The sequence below is a fragment of the Bos indicus genome, chromosome 1, assembly GCF_029378745.1.
Source record: "Bos indicus isolate NIAB-ARS_2022 breed Sahiwal x Tharparkar chromosome 1, NIAB-ARS_B.indTharparkar_mat_pri_1.0, whole genome shotgun sequence".
Taxonomy (NCBI): domain Eukaryota; kingdom Metazoa; phylum Chordata; class Mammalia; order Artiodactyla; family Bovidae; genus Bos; species Bos indicus.
This window is the reverse complement of record NC_091760.1, coordinates 44868996-44896536: the sequence shown is the minus strand read 5'-3', so window position 1 is coordinate 44896536 and position 27541 is coordinate 44868996. Positions and strand designations below refer to the sequence as shown.

General features: G+C 38.1%; 2 protein-coding genes across 7 annotated transcripts in view; one reads left to right on the top strand and one right to left on the bottom strand.

Moving 5' to 3' along the window:
* Positions 1 to 27541, bottom strand: part of CMSS1 (cms1 ribosomal small subunit homolog) — a 394532-nt gene that overhangs the window by 336710 nt on the left and 30281 nt on the right. The gene's annotated exons all lie outside the window — the stretch shown is intronic.
* The window catches only part of FILIP1L (filamin A interacting protein 1 like), a 308123-nt gene that overhangs the window by 258283 nt on the left and 22299 nt on the right, over positions 1 to 27541 (top strand). Inside the window, exon 1 of one of the 5 annotated variants that reach the window (XM_019969177.2) lies at positions 1075 to 1185. The exons of 3 other annotated variants lie outside the window; for them this stretch is intronic. The gene's annotated coding sequence lies outside the window, so the exon portion shown is untranslated. Of the gene's footprint in view, positions 1 to 1074; positions 1186 to 27518 lie in introns of those variants that run through there. One more of the 5 variants, XM_019969348.2, reaches the window with a different exon arrangement.

Genomic DNA, 27541 nt, shown 5'->3' with positions numbered 1-27541 from the left:
TTAAAAAATTAAACAGACTCAAGTTATTTAAACTACTCAGTTTATTTGAAACTCACAAATGAGGCAGCCATGTCTCTAATTTACTTAGCAGATTCATATAGTTGGCTAGGACTTTTTGAGATTACTTCTCTTATCGATGTGCAAAGCAATTAGGAAGTTAATTCTCATTTACTAGAAAAAGTTTTTAAAGAAGTAAACTTGTCCCAGAGTAAAAGGTAGCAAGCTTAACTCAGTCATATTTTGTTGGTTTCTTTTTTCCTCTCTGTTTTTTTTTCATTTTGTAGAAGAGAACAGATGAATTAAAACTAGTTTTGAAGTTCTATTTTTATACTATCTTGAAAGTACAGCACAAAACATTAAATTTCTTTAATAAATACTGTCCCTGCCAAATAAACCGATTAGTTTTAACTACTTTCATTAAAACACAGGCATGCAGAAATGAGGAATGAGGAGGTTCTTTCAGGAAAAACACTGAAAAAAATAAGATTTCATCTGGCCTTCCCATCATCACTTGAAGAATTGTTTGGTAGTTACATCATCAGGAAATAAAATACTATCCTCTGAGGACCCCTACTCTTTACAAAGAGGAAAGAGAAGGTTTGAAGTCTAAATCACTCCCGGAGATGTGCCCCACCACCAAAAAAAGAAAAAGAGACTTCCCGCCTCCACACCCTCCCTCCGCCCCCAGCGAGCAGAAAACAAACTTAAGAAAAATATATTTACAAAGCATACATAAGAATAACATGATGTATATTTAAGAATCCCAAGCAATAACAGAAGCTTTAGCGCCCCAGAAGAATAAAAGTTACAAGCTGATCGACCATGAGCCCCAAAGACTAGGTTAGCCCGGCTGGAGGGCGCCAGCGTCCCCGGCCGGCCTCCCATTCCCCTCCGCGGGGAGCCGGGACCCACGGGCCGTTCACACGGTCCGAGCGTCTGCGGGGCCGGGGCGCGCTGCAGCGCCGCCGCTGCGGGTCTGGCTGTCACCGGCGCCCCCGCCGTCCGCGCCGCACACGCGGAGCGCCTTATAAGGCAGCTCAGTGACGTAACGCCCATAGGCCGGGCGCGCTCGGCGCCCCGCTCGCATTGTTCGGGCGACTCCCGGAGCGCGCACAGCCCGCTCGCGACGCCGCGCGACTGCGGCCCCCGCCCGGTCCCCGCCCGGCCCCGGCGCAGGCGACTCAGGTAAGCCCGGGAGAGCCGCTCCGCTCCAGCAAGGGGAGCGGAGAGCCAGGCAGTCTGTAGGTCGCTTTTAAAGTTATCAGCATCACGAACTGCAAACAGGTTTCGAAAAGCGCGTCCAATGAACTCTAGGATCAAAGACTTTCCCAACTCACACAAAACTTAAAAAAGTTTTCTCTGACGGAGAATACAGATTTGGGATTTATTTTTAAATGTGGAGGTGAGGGATGACTATATATTACAGACGCCTTCCAAATAAGTTATGCATTGTATCCTGCCTCTATTGAGAAATCTTTGGGGGAGAGGGTGGGGGGAATATGCTGTAATACAACAACTCTCCTGATCTTCTCTCTCCTAGGACTCAAACTCCTTTAAGTCTTACAAGAGCACAAAGCGAAAAACTACCACAAGGTAGTGGATTTCTTTTCCCACCCAGTGTCCTCTCTCTCTTATAAATCTTCATATGAAAGACTAGAAAACCCTTGTTAGGAATACATCTTGTAATTAGGATGAATCTAACTTTAAAAGTAAAGCACTTTTTAAGATTCAAAAAAATCCTACAAATGCTAATCTGTCTTAAAAACAAGTTTTAATTAGTACAAGAAAGTAACTATCACAGTTTTGTGTTCTAACTTTTTACTTCAACTCCAGTCAATGGGTAAATGACAAACTGCACTGCAATTAAAGATAAAGCTAGTTTCTGACAGTAATATGTTGGACAGTAGTTCATAATGTAGAATTACATAATAAATTTAAAAAGTAAAGCCTACAGAAGAATTTTGTTAATATGTGGCATTTTGAGCCATTATTTATTACCTCTAAACCTTGAATAGACTACTGCTATAAATGAATCCTTACTGTATGATAACCGAACAAGTGGCAGATGCCGAAAATCGACTTATTTTACGTTACTTTTCAGAATAAAAATCATCAGAGGAATTAAAAATAAAATATGCTATGTCAAAAACACTGGAATATGAGATGAAAAATGATTAATCACTTAAATTTTACTTGGTCTGAACATATGTTATAAAACAAAACTTAACAAAAAGTGTGTGAAAGAATTATTTTCCTTGTAAAATAGTCTCTATGTTTTATCTATCATTTGAAACATAGATTTGTTTTACCTGGTCAAAATGTGGAATATATCTGTATTTCTAGTAATTCTGTGGTTGAGTTTTTAAAAGTCTATGACATTGGTGCCTGCCATTTTTGCTTCAGAGAATTTTTGTTTTGTTAGCTAATTTTGTTTGGAGCAATGCAGGCCTTTGGTTTTAGTATTCTAAAAGAAAAATTATATGTTCCTTGGCCTGAAGATAGGCTTTACAAACTGCAGGTTAGTATTGAGAAGTAGGATTTCCTCAAAACTATTATTTCAAATCTAGGGAAGCCTACCATAATGAGAAGAGAGTGGGGGCAACACCCAGGTTACTGTGGAGAAGTACAGAATATGCAACAGAAAAGTTGTTTATTTGATATATGCTGTAACTGGAAACTGAAAAAGATTCCTGTCTTGGAAAAAAGGTATTCCACTCTTTTGAATCTAATAGAGGAGAAGAGAAACAGAAACCATCAATTATTGTTTTAGCTTTACCCAAAGTACCATCTGTATCATAAACTATTAGCTCAACTGTTGAAAATCATAACCTCTATCAAAGTTCTAACAGCTGTGTTTCCAGTCTGCATTTTATTTTTTTAAAACAGGCAAGCATCAGTTTGTAAAAAAATTTTAAATAACACACTTCAATAGTCCACACTATTTTCCATTTATTAACTTCAAAGCACAGTTGAAAGAACAATCACCTGTTAAAATCCCTTTTAAAATTGAAAGTTAAAAAGATTTTTCATGGATACATTATCTCACAGTGGGCTCTCTGAGTGAGCATTTCTTAGTTCTTGAGACAATTTATATGATGGAAAAAATATTTTGGATTGAATCAATGTGAATTTTTACGTCTTCAAAAAACATATTAATTTTATAATTAATAAACTCATTTACCTTTCTATGGTGATTAACCTTACCTGTTAGGCCCTGGTATTTTTGTGATATTTTCCTAATGCTGTGATGAAGTCTGTAGTAACAGTCAATATGAAAATACAAATCAAGCTTAGAACTTCTCAAGTCCACTTGCAATTCCCATTAATCTGCTTTCTCAAAATGCTCTGAATTTTGCTTTAGGATTCTTTGCTACCTCTCCCCCTCCAAAAATTGCCTTTGGTAATAAATGGATTTTGAAGTAACAATGAAAATGGGAGAGAGGAAGAATAAAATTCCATTAATTCTTCTTAGGTCGTGTTCTGTCTATATCTATTGCTTCAGGGCAAGGTGAATGCTTTTACAAGGTGAATGGAGAAAAAAAAAAATACAGCCTCCTATTAAAAGGAAGAAGGAAGGGGGAGCAGGAAGAGAACTGTTTATAAAAGACTGGATATTATGAAGTAATATCAGGGTATGTAAAGCAATATTGGTCTCATCCTCCTTCAGGAATTAAAATCTGTTATCCACAAAGCCAATCATTATCTTGGAAAAATCAAACACACCTTATCCTCTTGGGCTTATCATTAATTTTAAATGATTTTTAGAGTTTAATTTACATTTGACTGTGAATTTAGCTTCAATAAAAACTGATTTAGTTTTTGTAAATTATGTTTAAATAAGGATTTAAAGATGAAGAGACACTGTATATGCAGCGTAAGACTTTCGGAGAAATATTTTTATGGCTGCCTCTGCCATCACTACAGTCTATACGGGCCACCAACTCAATCACTTAATGTTTCTGTCATGTGTGCTGCAAAGACTTGTAGAAAATCCTTTGGTCAGTTAGCTTCTGCTTGGAGGCTTAGGTGCACTAATTCCTTAGCAGATCATCACCAACACTGTTGTAAGTTCTCCTATATTTCCTTTTTTTAAAAACAGAGTTGAGATTCTCTCCCCCGACCTTCTTCTGCACTAACATTACCTCCATCTGGGAAAGCTGCAAGGCAAGTAAAAGTGGGAAGGCTCTCCAAGGAAAGTCACTTGGTTCTTTTTCAGATATGGGAGGACTTCCTTTTCATGCTTGCTCCAGGAGATTCTAATTTAGCAGGTTAGATAGGATAACAGCAGTTTTCATTCTGAGCCCAAGAACAGAGAATAACACATTAGCAGCATTCTTTCTCCAGTCTAACCATCCTCACATTCCTCTGCCCTACTGGTTTCAAAATAAGGTTAACTCTTAAAGATACAATTATTATTTTTTTTTAATGACTAGCTTAGGAAATGATATGTCTCTGTGTGGGGGAAGGGGTAAGAAGGTATGCAGAGGAGTAGGTAGGTAACTGTATCTACCACTGGGACAGGTAGAAGTGCAAATTCCTTGTTTCTGTTTATGGCAACTACTGATTCTAGGCTAAAGGACAGTTACTATCAGTAAAAGAGAGTGTATATTATGTCAGAATAGCAAACACTGAATCCCACAGATGTGAGTTTGAGAAGTGCCTTGATAAATTCTTATGGACTGTGGGATGTCCCAGGCCCCAGAGAGTGCATACACACACACACACACACACACACGCACACGCACATATACTCCCACACACACGTGTGCACGTGCACATATACACCCACCCACACACACCCTAGCAGGGAATGTCCATAGAACCTGATAGCTGGAAGAGACCTTGGAAGCCATGTGATCCAAATGCCTCACCTTGCAGAAGAAATTCATGTCCACTGTGTGACTTGCCTCAGAGACACAGAGCTGCTCAGAGGCAGAGCCAGGGCCGCCTGCATTTTTAGACTGCAGCCTTTGGTTTCCCCTTAAATGAATGGCAGGAAAAGATGAGAACAGAAGCCCCAGAAGAAGCCTTGGTATGTGTTAATTTGGATATAAAATCCATTAAAAAAAAAAAAAGTAGAAAGGTTCAAAGTCCTTGTTAATAAGTACAAGTAGTAAGAAGACAAAGAGAAAGGAAGGAGGTGAAAATCATTACAGTTTAACCAGGCTACAACAATGGAAGGGAGGTGATAAAGGAGAACAAAGAAAACAAATAATAAATGTACTTAAAGGTCCTTTGGGTGGCAAAGCTCGCTCTCTGCCCAAATGCTGAGAGGTGCCCTGCAAAGAGTGTGTATGCTTTACAGTTAAAGTCCCTTAGGCCTGAACCACTAACATGACAAGTGACCTCTTCTCAGCACCTTCCAACTAAGCAGTCTGCATTCCCTGTACCTCCCCAGCTAGCAGGTTCCCTTTAAAAACCCAAAGTGACTCGATGCCTTTGAAACAACCCTCCCAGAACTTTCAGAGGAAGTCACTGTGGGCTTTAAGCTCCAGTGATACTTCTTTTACTTTACTTCATATGCATTTCTTATGACATTAAATTGCACATTAACTGCTAATTTGTTTATCATCTATCTCCTGGACTATAAACTCCTTGAGGGTGAGTTTTGCTACCACTTTATCCCTAGCACCTGGAAAAAAGAAAGACCTAGTTAAGTTAGTAGGTATGTCACAAGACCAAGAAGGGTATTGAATGAACATATGAACAGATTACAACCTAGAAGCTTCTTATTTGGGAAGAAAAGAATATTTCTGGAAACAGTGGGCTAGGAAGGGCCCCTTCAGACTTTGTGCAGGACCCTAAACAGATCTCTGCCACTGTTTCATTAAACTACATAGAACTGACTTACAAACACAAAACCCAGAAAACAAATTAGGCTCAGATTAAATCAAGGCAGTGAAGTCAAAGCAATCTGCTTTTACCGTACATTATATGTTGTGTAGGCAGACTTCAAGTCAGATGCTTCTCTGTCAACCCACCTCCACCTACTTCACTTTAACATCCTCCCCAAAATAATGAGAATGAAAATGGTGAAAGAGTACCAGGTGAATTGCCTCTGGGCAAGGAGTGGACGGGAAGCAAAACATGAAAGAGCAGCGTGTAGTGCTTTTGTCTCTAATAAGGGTATTCCTCTGTTTCCCACTAATCTCTCTGCCTCAGCTGAATGCCTGCCCCCTACTGCATTCACGGGGACCAAACAGTTTGTCCTTGCTGTGACTAGAAATGAGCAGATTCCCGTTTTCAATATACTTTGATTCCAAAGTTTCTGTGGGTAATCCAGTGCATCTGCCAGGTTTTACAGAAAAGGAATGATTTTTCTGTAGTTTCAAAGTTACGTAATGCCAGTGTCAACCTGTGAAGCCAGCCTAGGGCTTGTGACTCCTCATCAGTACCAAACATTTACTGAGTGTCTAGTAGGCACTGTGCTCAGTACAAGGGAGGACAAGCCTAGCAACTAAATTCTCCACACACCACACCATGTCGCTAACACAGCTACACCTACCATTGATGACAAGGGCTAAGATCATCAGTAGCTCTTACACAATGGTTTCAATCATTGGTCACTGTCCTGTTTAGGCTCTTTTTTAATGAATTGATAAAGCAATATAGATAATGTAGGTCAGCTGTACATAAAAATTACGTAAAGATAAACCATTTGGGACTATTTTTTAAAAGAATACAACACAAATGTAGCCAATCTCCAAGCTTATTTACTAGTGACACTAAATTGATAGACAAACAGTGTTATCACAACACTAAGACTACAGAGTAGGAATGACGGTTCGTAAATTCTGCTCTTCTTGGCTCTGCCATCCATGCTCTGTGTAAGCCTCCTGTAGCCTTGGCTTCCATTAACTTAAAAAAGACATGATGTCATCCACTATAAGCATCTCTCAATACTAGGTAAGGACAGAATAGTGTGTAGTCACCCCTGAGGGAATTCTGATCAAGTAGAGCCAAAGATATAAAAATACAGCCTACTGATCGTTCATTACAGAGACACATCAGCTAAAGAAAATGGGAAGAATGTGAGGGGAAAAGTCCAATCTGAAGCCAGAAGCAAGATTCACAGAACTATAGCCCTGAGCCTGTGAGAGCTCCAAATCATCCTACCAAGAGCAGCCTCAAGGATGAGGTCAGACCTTCGAGATGAGCGATTCTGACAAGAGTGAACCTTCCAGATTTAGCATATCTCATGGCCCACCAGTCTCAGAACAAAAGTTTAAAGGTGAACCAAGTTTTTCTCTCTCTTTTTAAAATTCTTTTTTAAGTGAATCAAAACAAAAACAAATCTCTGAGCAGAAATCATAAGAGGAATGTAAAATATTCATCACATTTGGGCTGACAAGACTTAAATGACCACTGCTGTTACATTTGAAGAAAAAGGAAGAAGCTGCTTGGTCTAAGCACTTGGGGAGAGCATAAGAAAGCTCCTTCTTGCTGAAGACAAAGGGCCTGCAGTGAGATGCTGTGTAAGTCCCTCAGGCTTGGTAGGGACTGGTCAGTTAATTGGGAATGGCAGAGGACGCGAATCATTCTGTGGAGTTTTATGAAAAGTAATCCTTTGCTGCTAATGAGATTAATTATTCTTTAACAATAATATCAATTTATTTATCATCAAGGTAGTTAAACACTCATTTTGTTAAAAGAAATACATTATGTTTGAGGTTCCATATTAGCCTTCCGGCTTTCATACAACTGCCTACATGGGGCAGACCAAGATCTTTTAGATAAAGATGAGAACAACTTTGTTAAGTGATTATGGTTCTACTCGTGCCCCCTAAAATTATGCTATACAGGAATCTTCTAACAGTCCCATAAAATTCACTGGGCTGAGCAAAGATGCAAAGAAACACAGGCAAAGTTAACATTCTCTGGCTAGTTTTCCCACATCTGAACTTGATTAAACTTTGTGTTGAAGTGACTTCATGTCACTGAATGATTCTCCCTCCTCAAAAGTGACAGGAAAAAGAGGAACAAAATTCTACTTCTCCTTCTTTTGCTCTAATAATTAGAGTAAATTCTGAAAACTTTAGGTGGCATTCAGTCTAAGAGGGAGTCATGCTCCCCTTAGAAATGGGTCTTCTTACCTCTCAAATCCTTTGGTCATCCAGTATGTACCAAGTTCAGACCCATGTGGAGAACACAGAGGTATCAAATCTTTAAGGAGCTTATAGTTAGTTCAAGAGCAAAACTAATACAACATAACAAACTAGAAAGTGGTATAAAATGATACAGAGTATTTGTGTCACAAAACTGTTAAGAGCTGTGGGAACTCAGCCAGGGTCAGACAAGTTAGGGAACATTCATGGAAAAGATATAAAATGAAATGTAAATGTAGCATTCTAAAAAATGATGACAGATTTATTCCTTGGCAGTCTACTCTGAAAAGGGAATCTGAGGTAAAAAGAGAAAGAAGGCTTGACCCAGCATCAGAACACGTGAAGTCTGATTTTTAATTCCATTGTTTGGCCTTTAGAACAACCTGGACTCCCATAGTGGTTTCAATCCTTAAAATGAAGATTAAAAGTGATGATAAAGCAGTTGGCCCAATGCCAGACCCATAGGAGACACTCAGTAAATGGTATCTTTTACTATTCTAGATATTATGCCAGTCTGCTCATAAGAATGATGTTCCATCAGCATCTGATGCTATTGAGGTCCACCAGGCTGAGGCACAAGGGGTTGCCGTAGGGCCAAAGAGGAGGTGCTTTGTAGGATGCAGTCCCAAAGAACTCATGTTTTCATAATCCAGCCATGGATGAAGTAAAGGATCAAGCTTATTGGAGAAAATCCATGTCTCTAGTGCTTAATTAACTTCAGCGACTCTGAAAAGTGAGGTTATCTTTTATCCCTAAGTTCTCTGCTGGAAAGGAATCCCTAGTATGAGAAACCCACTTAAGCTTTCCTAAAGAAGTTGTAGTCACCTGAAATAAAAACCAAGTCACTGAATAAAGGATCAAGGAGAGAGAGCAAAAGGCTTAAAAGCTAATCTGGAATCTTCCTGTTTTACCTTGAAAGTCCTACCAGGCTGGAGAGGCACATATATAAAACAAATAGGTGAGACAGATGTTAGACAGCATGAGCTTAAGTAGCATATATTATGTCCTATAAAGATTCCCTTTCAGAAACTACTAAATACTTCTTAGGTGTTCAATTTTCAGTTTAATTATACTTTCAATTTAGCTTAACATTTTAGGTGTCAGACACCAAAATGATTTATTTCTGTACTGTTACAGCACGCTTATAACCTTGAACTACAATAAATGCCTGACATATAAAGAACCCAAAATAAATGTGAATCCCATGAAATTCCAATAAAGGTTCCCTTATAGTTATGAACCACAGATCAGATGAGTCACAAAATCTCTTCTGATAGAATGGAATATACATTTTTGACATGTGAATTTGTGTACAGTGGTATATAGGAAAGAAGGGAGGGAAAGGACTTTAAAGGTTGGTAAAAGTGAAAGTCAAAGTCGCTCAGTCTAGTTGGATTCTTTGCAACTCCATCGAATTATCCAGGCCAGGTGAATTCTTTACCAACTGAGCTATTAGGAAAGCCCTTTAAGGTTGGTAGTGGTTTTTATCCTGTGCAACTGGGATCTGAGGATCGTTAGAGGCTTTGTAAACCATCGAGACGAAGGTGTATTGCTTTCCCCATGTTGCAGCTGAGGTAGCATGCAGATGGACAAAGGTCACAGAGTTCAGTGGATGGCAGATTTTGGTCAAATATCCCTGTCCATTGAATACAGGGCTCCTCCAAAAGTGGCTTGTCTGTTGTTTAAGAATTGGGGTTTCGCTTTTTTTCTTTGTTTTTAGCTGTGAACTTTAAAAGTGAGGGAGAGTGAAGTTAGTGCTTTTTTTCAATGAATTGAAAAAAACAATGACACTGTTTTCAACTACGGCAAGCATGAGATAGTTTGCCCTTTCTCAAAATTCAAATCTTAAAATGAAATAAAATTCAAAAGTAAGATATGATCAGGGCAAAACAGATTGGTCTTCATATGCATATGCACAGGTATACTATATAGCCTTTTCTTCAATTCTGCTACAATTTCTCATGCAGATTAATATAGCTAAATGGGGACACTTTTGCTCAAGGACAAAATCCACTGCAAACAGGCCTAGGGCCAAGGGAAGTAAAGTAGTAAGTCACTGCTCTCACCTCTAGCAGTCCTATTTGCAAACCACTGTAACATCTTGATGGAATTGCCCCTTACTGCAAAAGCTAAATATTCTCCAGAATACATTCATCTTAAAAGAACCCAACTTCTAAGAAGAGAAACCCAACTTCTAAGAGAGAAAATAGGATCAAACCCTGAGTTCATGCTTTCTCAATGCTCAGAAGTGGCAGAAAAGGGAAATACAACCCAATGCTCTGAATTGTTATGGAAAATTAAACAAGGTTAGATGACCAAAATAATTTTAATTTTTAAAATGTATGCAAGAGGACATGCACAGTCCACAGGAAAAATGGTCATTTATATTACAACAGATTTTAGAATAAAACTTTCCCACCTATCTGTAATTAAAATTTACAGGTGACCCAGATTCATCAAAACATCATGTAGGAGTCAGAAACCAATCACCTTCTAATAGGAAAAGTGAGTAAGAGTAGATGGAGGATATTCACTGTGGTTCATGATTCAGTTGTTCAGCAGGCAGTCAGGCCAAGCATCAGGCTTCATCTTCCAACTGCTTTGACCTGCACATACTATTTAATGGTATTAAATGTTCCTACTTCCTTTGCCCTCCTTATTTACTGATTTACTAGTAGAGCTAAAAGGGAAAGGGGGAAAGAAGGAAGTTCTCTCGGGATCAAAATGTCTCACATTTTACATTCTTGGGGTTCCTATCTAGCTTGTTTCTCATGGCAAGCTTGTGACTTCAGTAGTCACAATAAAACATAAGCGTCTGTTGTTGTGGTTTCTAAATTTCTGAAGTCTAAATTTCCCACTAACAAGTTAGGAAACGTTTGGTTTCCCAAGCATACCATGTTAGCCGCTGCCTCTGTACAGGCAGCCAGACTGCAGGGAGGTGAAAACCAATGAACTCATCCACTCTGGCACATGACTGCTCCATGCTTTGGGCTTTTATGTTAAATATGAATGCCAGCGAATTAAGTATGAAAGCCAAATAAAAGAGGAAAACCTTTAAAAAAATTTACAGGAACTAGGGGCTTAAAAATTTTTGTTTTTGGCTCAGAGTAAGATTCAGAAAAGGATTATTCTTTGTGACTTTTTAAAAAAGAGAATAAAAGAAAGAAAAACAACCTACCAAGGAATAAGCTTTAAGAGAAAGGAATTATACTAATCCTCCAAAATACCAATTTGCAATATATGAATGAAAATAACCTGTGATCTGGGAAGAGAAAAAAGGGATGAAAGAGATTAACTGCAGCTACATCAGAATGCTTTTCTAAAGAATTTATTTCCGTTTTCCTCAATCCACTAAAGGGACATCTGAATATAAATGGATTTTGCAATAGGATAAATATATATAAATATTACTAATAAGTTAAAATACATACAACACACATTTAAGGGTATACAGCATTATGCCCTTGAAGTCTGTTTGAGAAAAGACTGCCTGTTAAAAATATTTTCCGAGAACTTTAAGTTCCTTGAAATGTTCTACGGAAATGGTATTTATGACAAACCCACCTCCTCTAGGGAACATGAGATGTTATTACTGGCAAAGTCACAATTTTTTAAACCATCCAAAAATAATCATGAATTTATGCCAGATGACTAAACATGTTTTATTATTACAGTGATTAAGGGAATATTTGCTAATGTCTCATGATCAAGCTCAGAGTAGCCTAATAGAGAGCTTATAGAGAGTAACAGTGACAAAACGGTAGATTGCAAGTGGCAGTGATTCTCTGTGCCTTTCCTGGGCAGAATATCACAACACACATATTCACTGAAGAGGATGGGACACATGAGATAGGTGTGCATGTATGTCATGGTGGCGACAAACTGCTTTTCTGTAACATGAGAATAAGAATAGTTCCTTCTTATGACTATTTCCAGAACTAGCATGGTACATGGCATGTAGTAATTGCTCAATAAATGATTAACTGCTTAATCAATGATCGTAGAGGAAAGGAACTATACACCGTCATCCCTCAGTATCCAGTGGGAGTGGTTTCAGGACTCCCACAGATACCAAAACCAGCAGATGCTCAAGTCTCTCATATAAAATGGTGTAGTATGGTCAGCCCTCCTTACCTGTGGCTTCTACATCCGCAGATACAGAGGGTGACAGCACTACGTGTCTATTGCTTACAGTCACAAAACACTGTAGTTCAAAAGTAGAACAGGTATTTGTTCAAATGTAACAAATACTTAGTGAGTACCAATTACATACTAGGTACTGTTCTTGAGCTAGAAAATACAGCACTGATGAAAACAGACCAGTACTTGAGCTGTCATTGAACACACACACACACACACCCCCCTTACCTCCCTGCTCACATGAAGCTTACATTCTAGTAGGAGAGACAGCCAGTGATCAAATAAGTAAAATACAATAAGTATGCAGGTGGCACTACAAGAACTGGGGAAGAGGCCTTCCCTGGGAATGCAGACAGTACAAAAGCCACAGGCCTGCTGTGTTCAGGGAACAACATGGAAACTGGTATGACTGGAGTAGACTGAGCAAAGGTAGGAGGGGTCAGGGAGTCAGTGGGATAGGGACACAGTGCAGGAATGGACAAATGAACACGAAAAGCATGAGATGAGAGAGAAAGGAAACTCATGTGAGGTCAGTACTCTGTCTGGGCTTTCTAGCATGTAGACTGTTTAGTTGAAAGAGCACATACTTTGCAGACAGTGACTCTTTATTCTGGCTTGGTTATTTGTGCTATTTGGCAATTATTTAACCTCTCTATATTTTAGTTGTTTGGTCCTTACCCTCATCTGTAAAACAGGAATAATACCTCGTAAAGTTGTTTTAAGGATCAAGTAAGATCAAGAGGCACAGACTAGACCCTCAATATGCTTGTTTCTTTTTTGCTATAAACTAAATCACACCCTGGATAGCGACTGGGAATTGGAGTCTGTGTTCCAGTACCACCAGGGCTACTGTAACAATGGCCTTGCATGTTATTTAATCTTTCTGGGCTTCAGTTTCCTAACTAAGAAAATGTAGATGCTACACACAGACATTATAAAAACAGATATAAATCAGTTAAGCTGTTGTTATAAAATGATAATCAAAGAATATTACTATTATAATTTATCTTAATGTTAAAAATTCAAAACTGCAAAAGTATATGACTCCTCTTCCTCTATCTTACTTCATCTCAAAAATCCTACAAATTTTAATTTTTTAAGCATGAAGTTGTAAAGATTTAGTAGCCATGTTGATTTTTATTTCCATATCCTGCCCCTGCTGAAGAACACTGATCTAATAGATCTCCAAAAAATGTTTAACTGCAAAAATCAAGGTGAAGGATAAAGAATAAGCTATTTTTTGTATAAAAAAGGGTAGATAAGAATCTTTACTTGTATTTTCTTGTTTACTCATAAAGACACTATAGAAGTACATGTAAGAAGCTAGTATCAATGGTTATAAGTTGGGGAAGAAAAACTGGCAGATGAAGGATGAGGTGGGATCCTATACCTTTTAATATACATATTTTGAAATGTATTTTATATATTTAGGAATGCTAATCTAAAATCCAAGACTGAAATTCAGACTTGTGAAGAGTTAAGACTGAGCAAAGAAAACTTTTTAATTACAAAGCGAAGTATACAACAGTATGAAAACCTCAAATGACCTCTTTCTCAGATAATCTGGGTATCCTTCAACCTGTTTGTACTTTTTTTTTTTTTTTTATGAAATGCTCAAAAAGAATTTAAAATATCATCAATAGTCTTCTTCACTTTTCCACTATGAAAACTAAACCCAACAGTAGCACATACGAGTCCCCAAGTAGACAAGTCTTGGAGCATATTATCTCAGCGGAGAAAGTGCACTGCACATTTACACTCAAGAAACGATGAACAGGAGAAACATGAACAGAATATCAAAGAGGCTTTGGGAGAATCAGCTATTAGTATCCATTGTGGTATGCTGGCATGTCACTGGATAACGCACATTCAAAATATCATACTGTTCAGGAAGGGAGAAGAGCTTGTGGTGTAGACCTGTGAACAAAAGAGAAACGGAAAATACTGATCCTAAATATATTTCAGCAGCAAACAGTGAAGAGTTATGAATGTTAGATCTCTTTGTTGTCTCTGACATTCCTAAGTTTTCCAAAAAAATCAACTGTGCCCTAAAATGGTAGTTACCAGAGGCAACTTCCCCCTGCTCCCAGATGTTCTTCTCTGCTGTCATCATCATCAGTTCAGCTTCCTACTCTAGCAATAACTGATATATATTGTGCCAGGCAGTATGCTAGGTGCTTTCGTATAGATTGTTTTAGTTAATCCTTAGAACAGCACTGTTATGAGCGAGGTTCCAATATTATCTCTATCCCACAGATGAAGAAAATGAGACCTGTAGAGGTTAAAATGCTTGCTCCACGACACTGGGTAGAAGTGGAGAAACCGAGACTCAGCTTTGAAAATTGAACTCCAAAATCTCAATTTCTCCCCCAGCACTACCGTGCCTCCCACAGGATTCCACTGCCTCTCTCTCGTTGGTGCATCAGTCCTGGGGGGTGTACTGGCTCTCTGTCAGTCATCCTGCCTGCCCCTTGCCCTTAGCCACCTGCACTGCTTGCTGCCATCTGCTGCTGGGGCAGTAGGGAATAGGCAGCAGAGAGGACATCATTCCTATCCGAAAGCAAGCTACTACCACCGTGGAGCCAGTAAATAAGATACAGAAGAACAGAGATCACAGAGGGTACCCAGTCACCCACAGAGAGGGGAGGAAGAAATGAAAGAATGATAAACAGTCAAAGTGTTAGGAATGTGGGGACAAGCCAATATCATCATTATCATCAACTTAAACTTAAAGATGGCTCTGCATGCTATCTACCAGGCAAGGTGTTCTTGGGAATATAGATGCATAGTTGTATCTGTGACAGTCCAAGGCATCACATGCTGGGTGACTTTTTTACATGCTTCCCCTAGAAAAGAAAAAGGCAGCCAGGGAAGGCACCATGGCTGTGGGAGCCCCAGGCAGGCCTTGATGGATCAGGGAGATGAAACTTTCAGTTGGCCTAGGACCTGAAGTTTCAATCTGTTAAAAGACAGGCTAGTTTGCTTTTTCCTCCCTAAGTTTGTGTTTTAGTGTAGCAATCAAAATGGAAAGTCTGGAGAAGAAAAAAATGTTAAAATGTTGATCTGAGGAACTGCTTTCAAATAATTAAGAACCACATTCAGAGTGGTGGGGCGGGAGAACATGAATAGGCTCTTTACTGCATACTCAAAGTAATTGTTTTTTAAAGTTTCTTCTTGATGGCTATAATATATTCAAAGCAAAGGAAAAAAAATCCTATTCAGCAAATGGCAAAAAGAAAAATTCATCTGAGAAGATACTGTTCAATGAAAAATTAAAATGGGTGTCAAGGAAGCATAAGCTTACTGGTATTCAATGAACATCCATTATCCCATAGTTCTTTCTGGAAAGTAACTTAACTGACAATACAGCACTGAAGTAACAACATATAATTCAGGCTCTAAGTAATTATCCTGGTACACATTTGCACACGCTATCCTTATTGTAACTCCCTTGTTAGTTTCCATTTCCTCCCCTGGCCCTAGACTGAGAACCTTTTTAAGTCTCCACCCGGCCCTTTGATTGGAGGGTGCAGTGTCTCCTAGACTAGATTCCAGGGTCTCAAAATGAAAATATTCTCCTCAAGTTTTGTGCTGGTGAGCTCTCAGACTGATCTTTTTCTGCTTCTGAAACTTTGCCTTTCAGTAGTTTTTCTTTCTAGGAGATTCTTTGTTTCCATTTCTTTAAAGATTTTCTCCCAATGCTGGTCCTTTTGCTCAATCTGAGGATTTTATAAGCTCCTCTTAAGACCTTCTTTCTCTGCTAAAAGCTCCTTAACCTCCTGATAATTAGTAGGTCATTCGACTATTTGTGTCTTATTAATTCACTTCCTATGACCCTTGGGGAGCCAAACAAGACTGTACAGATGCTGAAGAGTCCTGACTCACCATGCCCCATTTTTACTTTATATTTCTCTGACACCAACTAAAGCCTTCTGTATCACTTCTTGCCCCAATTCTTGTTTCACAGTGAAGGAAAATAGCAACCCAGTTTCCTGGATCTGGACCCATTTATGGTGTCTCTAAGTGATCTCAATGATGATGACAGTATCTTCAGTAATAAGGACATAAAGCAGACACAGATTTATACTCATACATGGCTAGCAGACGCCAAAAAACGTGTTACTGTTCTTCTATATCTTGCTGACCAAGTCAAATGAATCAAGCATTACATTATGACTATGGTATGCTGGAGCTGTAATTTTTTTTAAAACCTTTGACTTCTGAGAGAAATAAAAGGAAGCAGCATACATAGAATAAAAAAGACTAGTCATAGCTATTTTTATGAGTGCTCCTAAAAATTAGACTAAACAGTGAAAAGTCCCATTGAAAAAGCAGAGAGTAGAGCAAGGAAACATAAATTACTGGTTGATTACCAAGAACCTATCTCAACCTAAGGAAGCTTTCTAACAAATTCCATGTAATTACTCTAAACTGCTTAGAATTCTGTGGTTATTTAACCATAAACCCAGCTGCTATCAATACAATGCAACAATTAAAATTACATATTAGATAAAAATTGCTAAGAGATATAGGGGGTTATCATCATAATCAGACTATCAAAGTCTAGCCATGAGAGCAGACATAAAAGTGAATAAAGCAGAGTATGTAGTTTCTTGATTATTAGTTAACATGTTAAATCAAGAAGAAAACGTAATGTATTAAACTAGCATAGAAAGAATGAAAGCAAATATAGAAATTGAGAGCCATCAAGGTGAGGTTACACAGTTAGGTCTAGGATGAGAGATGTACTATTTCGTATATCTTCAGAAAAGACCAAACAAGATTTGGTATCATCACACTATTTGGTTGTTGATGGGCAACTATTTTAAATTCTGACTAGAGTGATGTCTGCAAATATACAGGCAGGTTTTAACAGGAAGAAGGTAAACTGACAAATAACAGGCACAGTAGTTTGCACATAGTAGTCGCTCACTATAGTGGTATAATAGAAGTCTGAAATGAATTAACTGTCAGCAGACCTGCACAGCACTGAGGATGAACCCATTTAAGAACCAGGTCATTCAGTGGTTTCCATGCCCTTATTTCAAATTGTCGTTTCAAACAAAACATGATGTCTTATGGAGACAGCTTTGTCGTTTAGGATTTTTCTAAGAACTAGAAAAGAGGTATTTTCTGAAGGAAGGGAATTTTCCACCTAGCTGTTACAGGGAGCAATTAGTTCAATTAATGACATAAACACTGAAGCAGTGACTAGGCCAGTGAATCTGGGGACTTCGTTAGTGTGTTATGAAGTGAAGGGCTCACTCAGTAATAGCCTGCAGAAGTGACAGCCTAAACCAAAGGCTTTTCCAGAGAAAGACACACTTGCCATTTATGCTTCAACCACCTATCCTCAAGGTGAAGAGTGATTCTCAAAGGCTGGCCCCTTTCAAGAGGTCTATGAGGTTAGAGCTGTTTTTACAGTAACACTAGCTTTTTCACTCAAAGCCTCACAAGTTTTTCAGAGATGTGACGTGTGGTGATGTCATTGCTCTGACAGCTGATGGGATGTATGAAACAGCTCTGAGAATCCAGCTGCCTTCAATTAAGCCAGGTATTAAGAGTTTGTAGAAATACAGACAACACAGCCCTTTCCACCAGGTTTTGGCATTACAAAAAGTGATTTTTCATAAAAAAATATGTTATTTATGTTTACTATTTTAATGAATAAATATATAAATATTTTAAAATATCTTGGTCTGAATTTCTAATACTGTAAATATTGGTAGGCATAACCCACACAATCAAAAGCTCTTCAGAGTCCTCAATTATTTTTAAGAGTGTAAAGGAGTCATGAGACCAAGAAGTTTTAAGAACTGCTGCTATGGAGACTTTACTGAGTTGCACTGAAATTATCTGCTCATCCTTCCCAAGAGCCTACAAACTCTGGAGAACCGGATCCTCCCCTCTTCATCTCAGTATAGCCCAGTATTATATTCCTTTGTTGTTTGCAAATTAATGAACAAAAGTGTTGTTACATTCATAACATCAAAAACTAAATTTAAGATCTACACAGTATATTTGTCTCCTAAAAGATGACAAATGAGAAGCTAAGCTGACTCTGAAGTTGTTCACTACTTATAGGTTGATTTCTGCAGCTACCAGAAACAACACAATGCCACGAACGGCTTGTGAAACTGGTTTTATTGGTCAATAATCATGCTAATCTTATTTATATGGGCCAGTTGTCTGAAAAATTAGGAAAGAATCTGGAAAAGCAGAACCAGAATTGGTGTGTTAGGGTGGTCAGATCAGAGATGAATATTTCCTTTTCAGTTTCATCTGTTTGTTGATGTAATGTTGTTTGTGTAGTAAACAAACATATTTGTCCAGGAGAGCTCTAGCTCTGAGGAAAAAATAAAAAGGACCACTCCTTTGTTTGCAGAGATGAAATTATCAGAGGAGAGTGAGGGGCTAGGATGTGGACGCTAGCAACCATCTCCCTTCTCAAACAAGCAAGCACATACAGTTCTAGTACATGGTTCTGAAGAAGGAAGAGAAGATATTTCAACAGTCTTAATTCTTTCCAGAGGCCACTGTACTTAACCAGTAATACCTAATTTTCTTAAATACCTAAAACCATGCTCATGGTAAGCATCAGAGCACCTTCTTTTAAAAATGAATAAAATTAGTCAGGATAATAGTACAGTGTTTTCCACAGGAAAATGTTCATTCATTCATTTAAAAAAACATTCATTTGGTACCTTCTACATGTAAGGACTTTGTAGTAGACACCATAGAAGACACAAATGAGTCAATCAGACATATGTCCTGTGCTTAAGAAGCTTATATTTTAGTAGTGTTGATTGTAATATACATAAATAAAAATAAAAGGTGGTGAGAATTATATATAAATCATTATGGCTATGACTGGCATTATAGCATTTAGACACACCATCTGTTTCCTATGTCTTATATGATGCAATTACTAACAGTCTTACATAGAGGAGATAAAATACAGTCATACATGTGTGCTGACATGTGTGTATGTAAATAAAAACTGCAAAGATGCTCTGAATGTATAATTTATAATAAGGAGCCAGCATTATGGTTAGTACCAAAGAACATTCAAGATGACAGATGTGATTATTTTTGAAAAAACAAGGAGCTAGCGTTGCACATAATAGTGATAAACCGCAGTAAATTATAACAGTTCTGAGCCATAATAGAAACTCTAAAGAAGAGGTGCCATAAGCCACTGCTGTAAACCAGTTTGGATTTAGCTACCTCGAATTTGTGTCCGTAAAACCAGCTTCTACAACCTGTTTTTATTGGACAAGATTCAGTGACTGTTCCTATAATCTTCTTGTGTCAGTCCTTCAACATGAATATGAGTACTCCAAGACAAGATTCTTCAAACTGGAGTACATATACTCTTGAGCGTGCATGCAAGAATTTTTCAGAGCACAAGCATGGAGAACATGAAGGGAATCAGTGTCTAAACCTGCAGTTCTCACACATGCTTTCCAAGACTGATCTGCTAGGGAGGAAAAAAAAAAAAAAATGCTTGTGCTCTAAAAGCTTCTTTTTCTAAAAAGTCATACTTAACAGAATCTCACCAAATGCATATTCCTGGGTTGGAAACCCCTCAGTGGTACAGATGTAGGGACAACTCTAGGAACACTTACTTCTTATATAGTCCCATGAAAGCAGAGCATCAGCAGCTTCAGAACTAAACCACTGGATGGAAATATGCAAATGGTACCTGTTATTTCATCTGGGCCTCATCTCTTTTAGAAGTGAAGTGGCTGCCAGAGGGATGTGTATTTATGCACTGGCTTAAGTTGAAAAAAAAAAGACAGACTTTCCCTGAACGTCTGTTTTGGCTGACTGGTTTGCCAATGATGACTTTTAGATTATATGGCAGATGTTAATATGTATCTTCTGCAGTTATTTAAACCCTGAATACAAAATTCCAGATTCCAGTGAAGTGGTACTTAGTTTAAAAAAATTATTTTAGAACAAATTATCAAAAGAGAAGTTAAGAAAACCCCATTTAAAATAGCACCAAAATGAATAAACTACTCAGGAGTAAGTTTAATAACCAGGAAGGTAAAAGATCTGTATATTAAAAACTGTAAGACATTGATGAAATAAAATGAAGAAGACACAGAAAAATGGACTGATGTTCTATGTTCATAGATTGGAAGAATATTGTTAAAATGTCCATACTACCCAAATTGTGAAGATTCAATGTAATTCCTATCAAAATTACAATGTATTTTTTCACAGAAATAGAAAAATCAATCCTAAAATGTATATGGAACCAAAAAGATGTTGAATAGCCAAAGCAGTCTTGAGAAAGAATACCTGATTTCAAAGTATACCAGAAGGCTATAATAATGACAACAGTTGGTATTAGCATAAAAAAAGACATAAGAGACCAGTGAAGCACAAAAGAGAGCCCAGACATAAACCCATCCATATATGGTCAATTAATCTTCAACAAAGGAGCCAAGAATATACAAGGGGAAAAGGATAGTCTCTTCAATAACTGGGGCTGGAAAAACAGGACATGCGCACGCAAAAGGATGAAATTGGACTCCTATCTTACATTACACACAAAAATAAACTCAAAATGGATTAAAGATTTGAACCTAAAACCCGAAACTAACATTCCTAGAAAAAAATACAGGGGATAAGCTCTCTGACAATGGTCTTGGCAATGAGTTTTTAAACTTGATACCAAAAGCAAAGGTAATAACAGCAAAAATAAGCAGATGGGATTTACATCAGACTGAAAAGCTTCTGCACTGCAGAGGAAACTGAACATAATGAAAAGGTAACTTATGGAATAAGAGAAGATATTTGCAAACTACATATATCTGATAAAGGGTTAATATCCGAAATATACAAACTCATACAATAGCAGAAAATCCAAATAACCCAATTAAAAAATGGGCAATGAACCCAAATAGACATTTTTCTAAAAAAGATACACAAATAAGCAGGTGTATGAAAAGGTACTCAACGTCACTAATCATTAAGGACATGCAGAAACACCATGATGAGATATCATCTCACATCTGTGAGGATGTCTGATATCCATCTCACATCTGTGAGGATGTGGAGAAAAGGGAACATTTCCTGTACACTGTAGGTGAGAATGTAAACTGGCACAGTCACTTTAGAAAACAGTATGAAGATGTCTCAAGAAATTAAAAACAAAATTGCCATGTGATCCTTTGGTATATACCTGAACAAAAAGAAATCTCTATCTTGAAGAGATATCTATAACTGCAGCATTATTCATTCTAGCCAAGGTATGGAAACAGCCTAAGTGTCTGACAACGAATGAGTGGACAAGGAAAATGTGGCATGTATTTGTGTTTAAATACAAATGTATTTTACATATGTAAATATGCAAATACTTTACATATATAAATGTATATGTGTAAAGTACATTTTATAAAATGTATATAAATGTATAAATGTATAACATATTAGTGGACACATGTTACATATATGATACACTATATAACATATATCTACAGTACAGATATACATTTATATATGTGTACACAGACATATATATGGTGGAATATTATTCAGCCTTTAAAAAAGAAGGAAATCCTGACATTTGTGACAACATGGATGAACCTAAAGGGCATTATGCTAAGTGAAATAAGCCAGGCAGAGAAAGACAGATGGCACATGGAATTGCTTAAATGTGGAATCTAAAAACAAGTTGAACTCAGAGAGTAGAATGGTGGCTGCCAGGGACTAAGGGAATGGGGGGAAATAGGAAGGAGTTGGTAAAACTACAGTTATAAGATGAATAAGGCCTGAGGTTACAATGTATAACATGTGACTACAGTTAATAATACCATATTTTATAGCTGAAATTTGCTAAGAGAGTAGAACCTAAGTGTTTTTACACACACACACACAGAAGGTGAATATATGAGGTGATGGAACTACTGGCGGGAATCCTTCCATAATTCATATGTATATCACTACATTGCATGCTTTAAATATTATCTTTCAATTATACTTCAGTAAGTAAAAAAGATAGCATTTGCTAAAAGAAAGTGCTATAATTCGGCTTCCCTGGCGGCTCTCAGTGGTAAAGAACCCACCTGCCAATGCAGGGAGACACAGGTTTGATCCTTGGGTTGGGAAGGTCCCCTGGAGAAGGAAATGGCAACTCACTCCAGTATTTTAGCTTGGGAAATCCCATGGATAGAGGAGCCTGGCAGACTACAGTCCATGGGGTTGCAAAAGAGTCATACAGAACTTAGCGACTAAACAAGATAATTATTCTTTACATGAACAAATTAACTGTACATAATAGAAAATTATTTTAGGAGCTATAAGAACAAATAGTTGAAAACCAGTGCTCTATGAGATATGAATTAAAAAGAATGTAAGCACGATGATAAATGAGAATTTTTATTTAGGCTGCTAAGTTTCTCTGATACACAGAATGTGCCTTGAGAAAGACACCATTTGTGGACCAGGTCCATGAAATAGTTGGTGTTCCTGTTAGAGAGGCAGTGTGGTTGGGGAAAGAGAACAGGTTCTGCCCCTTCCTGATCTTTCTGACTCTCCATTTTCATTTTCTCTGTAAAGTGGAGAGTAATCTCAAACCCTATAAGCTTACCATGAGAATCAGAACTAACAGCTATAGTTAATAGCTCAGTGCTTGGCAGCACGTCACTGGCCCTAAAAGGTAGCCATTATACAGTCTCATATATTTTAGTCTTTGGGTTGAAGCTAAAGTTATTTACTGCCTTCTTAAAGGAGAAAATTTAGTTACTAACTCAAACACTTCTGATATGCATTTTAAGATTTTAAGTCATTTTTTCCAATAATAACAACAGATTTTAGATTAGTCATTAGTCCTGCTGGATGTTCTCTGTGAGAAAAATGGATGGCCCTGTAGGTCAGGAATACAGGCTATACCCACCCACAGTTGGGGATATTATTAATAATGAACAATTGGGTAAGTTAATATTCAGCCAGAATACCATTACTAGACAACATCTGACACATAAATAGTAAAGTCTTAGTCCTGACATCACCTGGGAACTTGTTACAATGCAAATGTTGAGGTCCGCTCTTTGCCTTCACAATTGGAATTCACCATTTAACAAGATTCCCAGGTGATTCAATTGAACGTTAAACTGTGAGAAGCACTGGTAAAGAACAGGCTATGAGCAGGGAAGATAACACCACCAGGCGTATATGTAATTCGAGTGGGAAAGCTGAGTAAGGACCATAAAGAGCCTAACTTGTAACGACAGACTGATAGATACACATGTCTATAAACACACAACTCATACACAGGTGTAGATCACAGTGGTTTTCAATGGGGGGTGGTTCTGCTCCCCAGAAGACATTGGGCAGTGTCTGGAGATATTCTTGGTTGTCAAAGCTGGTGAGATGCTCCGGGCAGGCGTCTACTGAGGCGAGACCAAGGACGCTGCTAAAACATATTACAGGGCCCCTTACCATAAAGAATCAGTTGGCCCAAAATGTCAGTAGTGCCGAAAATGAAGAACCCCTAGCATAGATTATACAAACCTATCGATTGGAAAAGGCACTAAGACATAGTAATTGGAACTATTCATGGGAGAAGGAGCAATAATTTGACCTCACAGTTCTGACGGAAGAATTTCATATCTAGATATCTCAAGATCTGTGCTGTTTTCAAGATTATGAGTATCCTGATTAAAAGCTCTCAGATTTCCTTACCTGCTGTTACTAGTAAAACCAGAGTCAATGATAACCTTGTTACATATAAAATTAGTCAGCTTCAATACCTAAAACCCGTTAACATGCAAAGAAAGATAAAGGATACAAAACTATTACTGTTTGGTTTAAATCCCAAGGAAGGAAGCTGCCTCAGGGGACCCACAATTGCTAAATTGTGACAGCAAAACTTCTCCTTACATGAACTAATTTGTCCGTGAAATCTGAACAGATGTGAGGCTATTTATTATCTTAATCACTGCACTTAGTGCACCTATTCACGTAGCTCACTATGGAAGTTTTCCAAGGTTTGCTTAGGAGATGGTGCCACAGACCTTACTGGAGCTGTTATATAATATGTGGTAGATGCTCCTTACTGCCTTTCTAAAATTGGAAAACTCTAGAACTTTGGAAACATTTGGCTTCAAAAGTTTTAGATAAGTGATTGTGAACCTGAAATGACTAACATGCAGTCAATACTCAGCAAATATTTGCTGAAAGCATTCAAATATATATTTGAAAAAAAATACACATAGTCAAATATGTGTGTATATACACATACACACACACACACACATATACATATATACATCCCTGAAGTAGTAATTAGCAGTGTGACAATTAGTCACACTACACTGTAGTAGTGTTCACACTACACAGTCTGTAGTAGTGTACACACAACAGGTCGGGCTTGCAGCTTGAAATCTTGTAAGACTAGCTAACTTTCCAAAGAAACAACTTTCTTCAATACTATAAACCTCAAACTTTATCCTTCAAAATGTTTCTGGCAAGAAACAGTGAATGATTTAGGATAAACCCATTCACCATACCAGAAACTGCTACTGCTAAGTCACTTCAGTCGTGTCCGACTCTGTGCGACCCCATAGACGGTAGCCACCAGGCTCCCCCATCCCTGGGATTCTCCAGGCAAGAACACTGGAGTGGGTTGCCATTTCCTTCTCCAATGCATGAAAGTGAGAAGTGAAAGTGAAGTCACTCAGTCATGTCCAACTCTATCGACCCCATGGACTGCAGCCCACCAGGCTCCTCCATCCATGGGATTTTCCAGGCAAGAGTACTGGAGTGGGGTGCCATTGCCTTCTCCGACACCATACCAGAAAAGCTGATTCCAATTCAGTAGCATAACTGGTGTCTCCGTCTCTTTCTGTCTGTCTGTCTCTCTCACATATATACACATCCCTGCAGTGTGTAATAGCACCATGTGTAACAAGCACCCAACCGGCCCTGGGATTGATCCATCAGGGCCTCCCTCCTATCATGGATTCTACTGGTTGATGGTTGGGGCTGTAACTCTTTCTGCATATAAATTCCTATCTTCTTCCCTGAAAGGCTTTACCAGACTACCTAAGGTGTGCTCATGGGACTAGTCCAGGGAAATAGCAGGTTCTTAAGAAACAAGTAGTAAGGAAACGCTGAGGCATATGTATTCAAATTGTCACTTTTATGTGTCTACCCATGTAAAAAGGAGCTTGGAAACAGATGGGGATACCAGCCGATTTTCAGAAACTACAGAAAAAGATAAATGAACTTGCACCATGCTGAAAAGATGCATCATGCTTGCTTCAAGAAAACACTGAACACAGTGGAAACAACTGAAATGTCTTTAAACTCTTTTTTTGCCAGTTTTGGCAATGCCAGGATCCACTGATGACCATTCAATTTTAATGCTCTTTTCATCATACTCCAAACAATCTTCCCTTCCTCGTATCCTAAGAAAACATACCTTCTTCTCATGAAAATGAAATAGCACATGGCATTGTTTAATAAGCTGAAAAGAAATCCTGAAAAGCTTTTGTGAAACTATTCTCTAATAAAATTCTAAGAACTGTGATGTAGAGAGGGGAAAATATTTCACTGCAGTATTGTTAAATACCATCCTAATGCTCATGTGGGAGGAAGAAGCACTTTGCCAGTTTCTGTAACAACTTCACCACCAGCACAGTTTACCATGGACTCTGCCACTGAGTTGTGAAGCCCCACTGCCTTTCAGGAGGGAGCCACCATGTTTCTCTTCTCAGGTTCCCATGTGTATCAAATGGGAATGGGGCAGGGCCAGAAACCCTGGGCAAGCCTCCTGCCAAGTGTGGATTAGATCATCAACCAACCCACCCCAGCTTCCGCAGAAGTGCACAGGCCACAGCCCTTGGGCCAGCCTGTCAGGTTCTCAAAACAGGAAAAACTAAAAGTGGATCCTCCCCATAAAAAAGTTTGAAAGTTCTTACATCATACAATTATTTTAAACACATTGCCTCTTGCATAGTGTAATTACAGAAGAGCAGATTCGAATCTCAAAAAGGACTCTATTTCCAAGAATACCCCAAGTTAATTTCCCTGTACAATGTTTTAAAAAGAAAGTTCTGTGGGAAGGATTAAAGACTTGCATTGGATAATTAACTCATTCCTAGTAGATAAGATACACTAAAACTCTCTATGCTTGATCAAGAAAACAAATATTTACAACTTTTCACCTATGACAAGTCCTTCAGTTAAATTCTTCAGGGATTCCATCCTATTTTAGCTTCTGTATAACAATACTGCAAAGCTGTAATTACATCCTCTATAATCAGCCCATTCCCAGTGTAATTAGGAGTGCCACAAATTTAAAACTGTGACCTCAATACTGAGGGAAAAAGTGTGTGGAAGAGAGAGTTTATACTGCATACAATATGTCTTCCATGTTTTATTGACAAATTTAAAACATAAAGAAAAAAATAACATGTTATCAAAGTCATCATTCAAAGGACTCATGATTCAAAATGGTTCCTGATAAGAGTTTTTCCTCCATCATTTCTAATATCTGACACTCATCAAGCTCTTTTGTATCAAATCCCATGCTCTTCCCATATGTTATGAAAACTCTAAACCCCTTCAGGTACTTGTCAGTTCCTCTCATTCAACTACCATCCACTGTAGGAATAAAGATAGATGTGCATGGATTCCTGACACAATGTCAGGCTAGTGTAAACCAAGTTTAAGCTGGCAAATAGGTCCATTAGTAAAGTGCCTAACTTATAAGCAATGTGAATAAATTTAATCTTAACTAAGAATAAGGAAGCTAATCAAACATTAGTAATCACATATTGTAATGTTTCAAGCAAACCATTTGATAAATACAATAATAACCACATTAATAAAACAGATCAACAGCAACAAAACTTCTCAAATGCTTATGGGTCAGCACTGTGAGAATCTTAGATGAATAATCTCATTTAGTTTTCACAAATGGCCCCTGGATAATAAAGTAAGTTATCACCTCCAGTTTTCACAGAGGAAACTGAAGCCCAGGGGATGTTAAATAACTGCCCAGGTTAATTAGTTGGTAAGAGTAGGGCCAGTCTTGAAGCTTGGTCCAAGTGAGTCTTAAGCTTGTGCTTGTTTTTACAATCTTCAGGCTACAATGTCTATTGATTATATGTTACACAAGCAATTTAAACCAAACATTCTTGTCCTTACTCTTTCACTAAGGCTCCTGGTGAACGAAAACTGTTAACAATCAATGAGGAGTGGGAAGAAAGCAGGAAGTGGAAAAAAAGAGCAAGATTCCCCACCTCCATCAAATTCAGGAACTCCTTTCCATTACT